The sequence below is a fragment of the Heterocephalus glaber genome, unplaced genomic scaffold (assembly GCF_053883595.1).
Source record: "Heterocephalus glaber isolate CG9 unplaced genomic scaffold, H.glaber_assembly_v1.0 deba00001431, whole genome shotgun sequence".
NCBI lineage: Eukaryota > Metazoa > Chordata > Mammalia > Rodentia > Bathyergidae > Heterocephalus > Heterocephalus glaber.
Genome location: NW_028258295.1, coordinates 4,295,757 through 4,307,186, shown reverse-complemented (window position 1 = coordinate 4,307,186; position 11,430 = coordinate 4,295,757). Strand labels below are relative to the sequence as shown.

At 35.5% G+C, this 11,430-nt stretch overlaps 3 pseudogenes; all 3 read left to right on the top strand.

Annotated features, from left to right (window-relative positions):
- Window positions 1-582: 582 nt before the first annotated feature.
- On the top strand, window positions 583-1,521 carry LOC101720671 (olfactory receptor 8B3-like; annotated as a pseudogene).
- Window positions 1,522-2,506: 985 nt separating this feature from the next.
- LOC101721010 (pannexin-1 pseudogene) lies at window positions 2,507-4,026 on the top strand (annotated as a pseudogene).
- A 5,826-nt stretch (window positions 4,027-9,852) lies between these two features.
- Window positions 9,853-10,815, top strand: LOC101717086 (olfactory receptor 8B3-like; annotated as a pseudogene).
- The last annotated feature ends 615 nt before the right edge of the window (window positions 10,816-11,430 follow it).

The following is an 11,430-nucleotide window of genomic DNA, read 5'->3' as shown; positions in this document are numbered from 1 at the left end:
GCCCAGGAATGTATTATCTCTATCAATAGTTTCCTCAGTGTGGATGGAACTCTCACTTTTCTGTATTTAATGACAACTCTGTAAGAATGGGCAGTAATTAATCCATTCCTAGAAGCTAGTTCTTTCATTTTCTCTTAGAAACAATATTTTAGCTATCACTCACCCCTGTCTAATTTGCTTTACAGTCAATCACCAGGTTGCAAACACCTCCGCCTCCAATTTTATTGGTGAGGTTAGGGCTCAGGTGAAGAAAGAAGTGATGATATGAGAGAAAGATTATTATCTCTTGCTATATCTGTCTTCTTCCTTATCCTTTGGTTTTTTCAACAGTCATGTTTTCTTTTGACAGCACAGGCATCCCTCGTGTGGACAGATTTGGTGGTGTGCTTCACAATACACCCTTTGTTACATGTCTATTGAGAAAATAATCACTCAAGGTAGGAGTAAAAGCAGATTCTGTGGACCCAGGTTGGACTAGTCTCAGTTAATCCAGTGATATCCCATATTATGTGAAAAATGTTAGGAAAAAAGTTGAGTGTCCTCTAACACTAAGACTTTTTCCTGTGTCTACCATTGCTCTAATGGAAGAATGGAATCTGGGAACAGCTCTTCTGTGACTGAATTTATTCTCATGGGATTAACAGACCAGCCAGATCTCCAACTCCCCCTATTCTTCATGTTTCTAGTAATGTATATGGGAACTGTGTTGGGAAATTTGGGCTTGATAACTCTAATTGGGTTAAATTCACACCTTCACACTCCCATGTACTTTTTCCTGTTTAACTTATCCTTCACTGATCTCTGCTACTCTTCTGTGTTTTCACCCAAAATGTTGGTGAACTTCATACCAAAGAAGAATGTTATCTCATACAAAGGATGCATGGCCCAGCTGTACTTTTTCAGTTTTTTTCCATTGCTGAATGCTATATGCTGTCATCAATGGCTTATGATCGCTATGTGGCCATCTGTAATCCACTGTTGTATAACACTGCCATGTCCCCTAGAGTGTGTTCCAACCTAACGCTTGGTTCATACTTCATGGCATTTTCTGGAGCCATGGCCCACACACGATGCATGCTGAGACTGACCTTCTGTGATGCAAACACCGTCAATCACTATTTCTGTGACATTCTCCCTGTGATGCAGCTCTCCTGCACCAGCACCTACGTCAATGAGTTAGAGGTTTTTGTTGTGGTGGGGATCAACATCATTGTGCCCAGTCTCATCATCTTCATCTCTTATGGTTTCATCCTCTACAGTATCTTCCACATGAGCTCCATTGAGGGAAGATCCAAAGCCTTCAGCACCTGCAGTTCGCACATAATTGCTGTTTCTCTCTTCTTTGGATCAGGTGCATTCATGTATCTGAAGCCATCCTCTGCTGGGTCTATGGATGAAGGAAAAATCTCTTCTGTGTTTTATACCAATACAGTTCCTTTAATGAACCCTTTAATTTACAGTTTGAGGAACAATGATGTTAAACTTGCCCTGAGAAAAATCTTGGGCAGGAGAAAGTTTTAATCAGAAATATTGACTTTCTCTGTGTGTATAAAACAAGGATGTTATGTACATATAATTCAATACCTCTAGCTTATTTCTCTTTTACTGTGGTGAGGAAAATTAGAGTCCTTTTTAAATTCCACTTTTTGTAGAGTATTTCTTCCATTCTTCACCACAAAGTTTCTTCCCTACCTTTGTTTCTTATATATTAGTAAATTTAGGGAAGAAATTTAGAAATGTTTTTTTAAATTTTTCAATTTCAATTTCACTTTTCCCTCTGGAAAAAGATCCATTATTTTATGGTAATCAATTAAAATAATACTCAGTTGACATTTTGTCATTGCAGGGTGGATTTTATTTGCCATTTACCTGTGAGATCATGTGTTTCTCTTCACATATTAACAGCCTCCACTGTTTAAAAATGTGCCTTTTAAATTCCAGAAGACAGAAGGCCCATAACATCTGTCAATTATTATCTACTTTATATGTACAAACCCTATGCTGAAACTCCTGTTGACAGAATTTTTTAAATTACTCTGAAAAATTAAGACAAAATGTAAAAGAGTGTCAGTATATATTTATTGTATGGATGGGAAAGTGATTATCAGCATGGCTATGAATATACTTAAAGTCACACAGCTTCACAGCTTCCTTTTTGTTTGTTTGTTTTTGTTGTGATCTTGGGGTTGAATTCAGGAACTTAGCACTGAGTTAATTGCTCAGCCCTTTAAATTTCTTTTTTTTAAAATTTTGAGATTGGGTTTTGGAAACTTCTTAAATTGCCTGGGCTGGACTCCAATTAGTAATCTTGTTTCCTCAGCCTCCCAGAGAACAGGAGTTACGGTATGTGTTCCCACACCCAACAATCATATAGCTTCTTAAAGAAAAACTAGACTAAATGCAGGGCTTCAGATTTCAAGTCTACCATTTTGTGTAGACTATTTTATTTCTACTTCAATCTCTTATTTATGTTCCACTTTTGTCTTTGTTTCAGGAAACACTGAACATGAAATTCCATTTATTGTTTTCAGGTTAGCTGTATTTTATTCTGAAAATTTTATTTTAGAATGGGTAGTGACTTTTTATTTCATTATTTGTTCAGAAAAACAGTTTGATGAGTCTTTTTTGTTTGTAAGCAAGAGGTATTTCAGACCAATATATTTGTGAGGTGACTGGGTAAAATAGGGAGTTCAAGTTTTGAAAGAAACAGGGACAACCCACTTTCTGGTCCCCCTTCTGGATCTCTTAGGCAGAAACTTTTCTTCTCCCAAAAAATTTTTCCTACTCTTAACCTCCCACTGTTCCTAGAATTCATTCTTCGATTTTAGAGAACACCAACTTGCATTTCTGATATCTAGTAGGTTTGGGAGTTAATCTCTTACCCCTATATCATTTTGGAGGTCTTCCACCGAGATTACTGGTCAGAGGTACCTAAATAAGTTGCTTCTCCCCAAGTTCTTTCTCCTGGCTCCAGGCTACCTTTGTGGATTCTTATTGCTGGGCTGCTGTGCAGCAGAAGGGCTCCCTGCAGAGCAAGTTTGAAAACCTTCCACTGTGGCTGCATAAGTTTTTCCCCTATATCCTGTTACTATTTGCCATCCTTCTGTACCTGGTATCCCTACTCTGGCATTTAGCAGCTGCTCCTCATATTTGCTCAGACTTGAAGTTTATCATGGAAGAAATTGACAAAGTTTACAATGGTGCAACTAAGGCTGCAAAGAATGCCTGTGTCCTTGACCTAAGAGAAGGTTCCTATGAAGTTTCAGGTGTTAATGAGAATACAGCACAAAGTTTGTGGGAGATAACCATAAGCCACTTCAAGTACCTAATTGTAGAGCAAAACTTGAACACAAAGAAAAACTCCAATAATTTAATCATGGAGTACATTAGCTGCTGGCTGGTAAGACTCACCATCATATTGTTAGCATGTATCTACTTGGACTGTTACTTTAGCCTGTCCTCACTCTCAGATGAATTTGTCTGCAGCATCAAATCAGTGACCCTGAAAAATTATAGCACTGTCCTCAATCACTTTCAGTGCAAACTCATTGCTGTTGGCATCTTCCAATTGCTCAGCTTCATTAACCTCATGGTATATGTTTAGCTGATTCCTATGGTTATCTACACACTGTTTGTTCCATTCCAACAGAAGATGGATGTTCTCAAAGTCTGTAAAATCCTTCTTACTTTTGATGTTCTGCATTTCAATTCTGAAGGGTAGAATGACTTGAGCCTCTACAACCTTTTCTTGGAAAAGACTATAAATGAAGTCAATTCATAAAGTGTCTTAAGGTACTGGAGAATATTAAAAGCAATGGTCAGGGAATTGATCCATTGCTGCTCCTGATTAATCTTGGCATGATCAAAATGGATGTAATTGACAGCAAAACTCCCATGTCAGCAGTGGCCAAGAGAGAGGAGCAGGAGAACCAAATGGCAGAACTCAAAGATTTGGACATACATAGAGAAACTAAAGCAAACAACGAAGGCTAGAATGCTTGACAGAGACTTCTGAATTCCTCTTGATGATGATTTTGCTCTTGAACTTCAAATCTCTGACTTCCATGACACAGGATTCTTTTTGACTGAAGTGATCCTCTGGATTCACAGTTGGTTTGCAGTAAATGGTTTTTGGTAGGGATAGTGAGCATGTCTTATTGAGCCCCTAACAAACATAACGGTCTACAAAATGCTATGAAGGGATGTTTTATTAACTCCCTACAAGAAATGGATGGAAATAAGTAAAATGTAGCAAGAATATATGTAGAAGTCCACATCCATGAAAAATGGAAGGACACAAAAGAACCGTGAAGAGCCTTTTAGAGCCTCATAGAAGCATCTTACTGTGCCATGTGTGATGTGACCCAGAGCTTGCAGAGAGCAAATACTTTGGGAATTTTTGTTTTGTTTTGTGAAATAATAAATATACCAGAATATAATTTTAAAAAAAAGAAATATGTGGTGAATAAGCTAAATGTAACAATGCCTTTTATGGAATGTGACATGCTATTATTTTTCTTGTGCAAAACAGGCAAAACAATGACTAAGGGCTCCCCATTCTAGTGCATCATTAGATATTTAAACTTCTTATAAAATATTTATAAATAAACTTAATATTGTATCATGTCTCTAAATTCCACCAAATATTTAGGCATTTTAAAATTTGACAGAGGTGGTTTGTTGGGGTGATTTTTGGATGCTTGGAATCATTAAATCCTGGACTTGTGATTTAAAGAGACCACCCCTTTACTATCTGACTGTAATATTAACATGTTGAATTTTCCTTAGCAATTTCTATTTATGCAAAATAAATGATAATGGTTGGCATGTTTTATTTTACTTACTGTTTTTTAATGAGAGAAAAATATACCTACAATTAACATTTATATTGTTTGGAACCCTTTGTAGACAGTGGAGAGGCATGCATACTCTGTTATCTATTTTATCACCATCTGAATGTCACAAACAGTTGATTAAACCTGCTTTCTTATCTTTCATTTCATGATCTTCAAAGTGTGAATGAAATCAGTTTTATTTTCTGAGCAGATAAAGTAAGGTTCTAGCTTTCATATTATTTAGGACCAATTAAAAAGATTTTAAAGTATGTAAAAAAAGAGAAGTCAAATAATAAAAATAGCATTATCTGATAGCTTTTTATTTAGCACCATGAGCAGTATGTATCTATTTGGATTTTATGTTAATAGAGGGGAATCAAGTAAGGTGTTTTATTTGCACAGTGTGGTATGATACCCAATTTTTAACTTCTGCAAGCTCATTCAGGTAGATGATTTATTATTCTATCTCCTCAGTGACAGCACTCTGCAAGGTTTTGGTAAGTCCAGCTGGAGGAAATATTTATTACTCTAGTCACTGGTTGTTTACATGAAGACAGAGACACCACACACACACACACACACACACACACACACACACACTCAGAGAGAGAAACATAGTATACACTAAACATTTGGGATAATAATTTATGATAATGCACTCTATGTCACAAATAAAATTACAGTATGATCATAAAAGTTAAAAAAATAGGTAGCATCCTAAATGTAGATAAATTCTAAACCCAATCTTACATATTCAAAATTATTCTTGAAAATTGATTATAATGGTGTATGCCTCATGTTAGTGACCAAAATAATAATTTTTCATAAGTCTGAAATAGTCTGTTTTTCTATTTGGCAATGGGTTATTTCACTGCTAATTAAGGTGAAGACTAGATATAGTACTTTATATGCAGTGTTAAGTTGTACAAAATAAGTAGCATAAAGCATTAAAGTGTCACTCATTGTCACGAAGTACTATATCTGAGCCACAGCCTCCAACATCCTCAGGGAATGGGAGCATAGTGGAATCTCTTGTACTGTTTAAAGTCTCTCTCTGACATGAAATTTGATTAATCCAATATATAGAACCATGTAATTGCTCCAACTACTAAGGGGAATGCTGTGGACAGTCTCCTGCATGGTCCCATCCATCAGTCTCTGTCCTCCTAATTGAAAAACTGGGAAATCAATGGGGTAGAGAATTTTAGATCCTACTTCATAGATGGTGGTCCTGATAGGAATGTTCATGACTTGTTCCAAATCACCATTTACAAAGATGATCCTAGGACTTGATCTTTTAAAGCTGTAAGTTTTAAAAAATTATTATACTGATTACATTCTTTTAAAATAAATGAAACAGCTCCTTTCCCTTCCCTTCCTCCTCCTCCCTGCATCTCTTTTTCCCCATCCATTTCAAAAGAGATCTCTGCTTTTCCTGTTTATTCTGCTCTTTATTTATACATATACATTTTTGAGGTGCTCATATAAGAGAGACCATGCGATATGTAAGCTTGCATTGGCTGATGTATTTCGCTTAATATTCTGATGTCAAGTGTCAGTCACTTGCCCTGACAAGTACATATTTGTTTCTACTCTTCAGACATTCAACTAAGAAATTACTGAAATATGTATGTGGACACTTACAAGTGTTGGGAACAGTCACAATCTGTCTTCTACTGAAAATTGTTTTGGGGCAGATTGCCTTCATCTCTGCCTCTGGATTTCAATGATGAATTTTCAGATCTGGGCAGTTGGACAGAGAAGGCAAGATATGAAAGGCTACAACAGCTCTGGCTCCCACACTCCCAGATCTGAGAACTCAAGATTTCCATGTGACAGCCTCTCAGACTGTTCTGAATACAATGGACCCTTGACTGACAAACTCATGTTGAAATTTAATTGTTGTTGTAATAATATGAAGAGTTAGTACTTGTAAAAAGTGATTATTCCATTAGGGATGTCTCCATTAATGGATTTATGCAGTTAATGTGGGAGTAGGTTCCTTATAAGATGACATGTTTGGCCGCTCTCTGGCTCATTCTAGTCTCCTTACCACCTTTACTTTTCCTCTCAGCTTCATTTTGCTTTTCTGCTACATGATGCCAAGCATCATTTTATTATGCTGCAAGAAGTCCCTTACCAGGTGCTGGTGTCTTGGTCTTGGATATCTAAGACTCCAGAACACAGAACTACTGAATTTGTTTCTTATAAGTCACCCATCTGTAGCATTCTGTTTTACCAGCAAGAAATGGACTGAGACAGATTTGATGTTCTGAGGCATTCTAAATTTATTTATAACTTGTAGTAGAATTGGTTTTTTAGAGTGTCTTGAATATTACTGTGAGCAATCATTATCTGCTGAGAAAGTTATCTTGTTTCTTCCTTTACAATGTAACTGCCATTACTTGCTTGCTTGCCATATTGCACTATCACCTCTAACCATAGAGTAGTTATAAGAACGGAAAACCATGTCCTGTTTTCTCACTATGAGGTAAAAGTTTCATTCTTCATGAGTTTGCATGAAATACCCTTAGAAAGAATTACCTCCCTTGATGTTTAACACAGAAGAACTCATATGGTTCTCAAAATGACAGCAGGGAAAGTGAAAAAAAGGGCAAAACATTTATCAAAAATTTCTTCCACCACATTATAATTCATACTACTCTCTACATTCATGAATTCATATATCACTTCCATAAAAAGATGTAATACAATATATAGTTTATGGATGAACACAGTAATTAAAATTTGATAAAAATTTGTGATGACTGTGATGAAGAAGGTGCACCAGAAAGGATAATCACAGATTGTTCCCAGTTTAAAATGTTCAACTTAGAGTGTTTCAACTGTACAATAGCATAAAAGTAACAAAATCCATAGGAATGCTCGAATTTTGACCTTGTCTTTGGCTAGTGATCTTTTTTGTCTAGTTCTTAGAAACTGCATTTTGATTTTCAAATTTTGACCTTTTCTTTTGTATGATACTTCTGTGTTGCTTTATGCTAATGTAAGCATTATGAGCACAGTTAAAATAGGCAAAGCCAAGCTATATTGTTTGGTAGCACAGCTGTATCAAATGCATTTTCATTTAAGTATATTTTATAAATGTAAACCTACAGCACAGACATGTTAAATTACTTGTCCAAGATATTATAATTTGGAAGCATGGGGAAGGATTCCAACACAGACCTTGTATCTAAATTTTCCATCTTGTGTACGAGGAATTTAGAAATTTCTAACTCCCAGATACTCCAGGAGACATTTTTCTAAATGTTTGAAGGTCAAAAACTTCAGATAAATCAATAAGGAAGCCTATAAATAAACTCTACAGAAGATTACCATTAAAGATGTGGGAACAAAGAACCCAAAGAATACATTTCCTTTATGAGATTACAGTGATGGGGTGATGGGAGTTTAAGTTTTGCTCTACCTTGGAAGATGTACAATCCCTTAAGAGAAAGGAAAACCTGAGTAAAATAGTGAATGTCTAGGGAATTTAATACACATTGTGGCTTAAGAAGGAAACACAATCCCTTCATTTCCTTTTTGTATGTACAATCTGTTCTCTAGGACAGACTGAGGAGCCTTCTTCCTTGTTTATAGACACTGTATGATGTCATTAAACTCATATTAAGTATTCTGATGTTTCATCTAGTTACAACTGAAATGAGAAGGGATGTTTGTTTTTCTCCAAAGCTGATGCTTCAAAGGAGTTACTGTTATCACTATAAATAATGACCACTAATTCAGAAAGACTTGGTAGAAATATGAGAAACTAACTTTGTTGTATCCTCTTAAAATCAAAGGAATCAAAGCCAAAAGTCCTATATTGTCCTTTAAGGACCAGGGGTAAAATGTAACAAAGGATCACCAAGTTTTCTATCCATAGCAGGGTAAATTTTGAAATCCATTTATATTAATATCTTCCAGTAACACCTCAATTGAGATATCAGTAACATGGAAAATTATATATATGCGATATACAACTTGATGTGCTGACATACATACACATTGTAAAATGATCTGGAGAATGAAAATTATTAACATATGTGATATACACACTGATATATAATGAAAAAAAATTTTAAAGATCTCTTTTGTTATCAAATTATGAGTATGTGATACAGTATTGTTAACTATTAATACCATGTTTTACTTTTAATTTCCAAGTTTAATTGTTTTACATAACTGATCTTAATACCATTTGGCCAAAATCACCTGAATTTCTCACTGGTTAATAACAATCATCATCCTATTTTCTGCTTATATAAATGCAATATTTTAGATTTACACATATATGTGAGATCTTCCATTGTTTCTCTTCTGTATCTGGCTTTTTATATTTAGCATAAGGAACTCATATTTTGAGACGAAGTCCAGGAAACTGACATCTGTCATTTTTTCCCCATTTTCTGCTATGCTAACAGTCAAGTACAAGTAGCAGAAGTACGTCTTTTCAAGAGAAGTAAGTAATATTCATAGGATTATTGGACATAATGGGTGTAATATTTTAGTAAGCAACCTTTCTATGGACAGATCTCTCACTCTTCTAGACATAATCTTCTGTATCATGGGATTGTAACTGAACCACTTATTCCCAGAGTCTGGTTGTTTCATTTAGATTAGAACAGTTTTTTATGGTTCCAGTACAACAGAGTCTAATCTGCATTAGGATTCAATACCAAGATGAAAGTCCCCTGCCTCCAATTTTACTAGTAAATACAAAGGAGGAAATGATGAGAAAATTTTATGATGATCTAGCCTTGTCTTTTTACTTTGCTTTTTCGAGGCAGCTATGTTTTCATATGGCAGCAATGGCCTTGGATCTATAGCCTAAATTCGTGATGATTTCACCATATTTACCTTTTAAGACTTTAATAAGAGGAAGACAATGTCACTCAGTACCGGACAACATAAAGGCAAGTTCTATGGATTCTGGCTGGTTAGATCTTGACATTCCTGGCTTATGCCTCTCATTTGCAAGAGAAGATATTATTGGAAGAGTAGGTGTGGTATGATGCAATCCTTCTTTCCTGTATCCACAGATTCTATAGAGAAGAATGGCTCTTTTGTGACTGAATTTATTCTGAAGGGGTTGACAGGCTGGATCTCCAAATACCACTGTTCTTCCTGTTTCTAGTAATGTATGTGGTCACACTGTTAGGAAATTTGGGCTTAATAATCCTAACTGGACTGAATAAATATCTTCACACTCCTATGTACAATTTCCTGTTTAACTTATCCTTCATTGATCTTCATTATTCTTCTGTATTTTCACCCAAGATGCTCATGAACGTCATATCAAAGAAGAATGTAATCTCCTACAGAGGATGTATGACTCAACTTTACTTTTCCTGGGTTTTTTTTTGTCATTTCTGAATGCTACGTGCTGATGTCAATGGCCTGTGATCATTACATGGCCATCAATAATCCACTGTTGCATAACAGTGTCATGTTCCCCAGAATGCATTGCAATCTTATGCTTTGTTCATACTATATGGCATTTTCTGGTGCCATGGTCCACATTGAATGCATGCTGAGAGTGACCTACTGTGATGCAAACACCATCAACCACTATTTCCGTGACATTTTCCCCATGATGCAGCTCTCCTGAACTAGCACCTATGTCAATGAATTGAAGGTTTGCATTGTGGTGGGGATCAACATCTTTTTGCCCATTTTCACTATCTTTGTCTCACATGGTTTCATTCTCTTCACTGTCTTCTACATTAGGTCCACTGAGGGCAGATCCAAGGCTTTCCACACCTGCAGTTCTCACATAGTAGCTGTTTCTCTCTTCTTTGGGTTAGGTGCATTCATGTATCTGAAGCCATCCTCTGCTGGGTCTACGGATGAGGGAAAAATCTCTTCTGTCTTTTACACCAATGTGATTCCCATGATGAATCCTTTAATCTATAGTCTGAGGAACAAAGATGTTAAAGTTGCCCTGAGAAAATCCTTGACCAGGAGAAAATTTTGATCAGTAATTTAATTTCTGTATGCATTTAATTATAAGACATAGAATCCATTTTAATAGATGAGGAAATAGCTATTCCTATTATTTCTTGTCATGGTGATGGTTGAAGATTCTCTCCATTTGTTTCCAATTTTATTAATAGTCATCTTTCTCCATTATGTAAACATTTTTTTCTTTTCATCATTTTTTCTATTGAATAACACATTTAAGGAAGATTTCATCTCTGTTATTTTCTCATTGTCATTATGGACTATTTATCTTTTGATAAACATAAAAATTTTTGTAAATGAACAAATAAATACTAGGATAATATTGTACCATTCCAGAGGATGTGTTTCTTTTCTTCCTCATATTTTATTCTATTGGAAACATATAAGACTTGTTGGCTCTACACTTGTCTTTCTGTCCTCCAGTGGGCAGGAAATGTCTCCTTCAAATGCCTGAGTTTCACACATATTAATTCATAGGACTATCAAATGTAACACATTTTGCCATTGCAAACTCTATACATTAATCTTCTTTTTGTCATAATATTCATATATATTGTAAAACAAACTAGCTTATAAAAGATAGCACATATATATTCATTGCAAGGATAGAATACTAAAGCTCAGTATA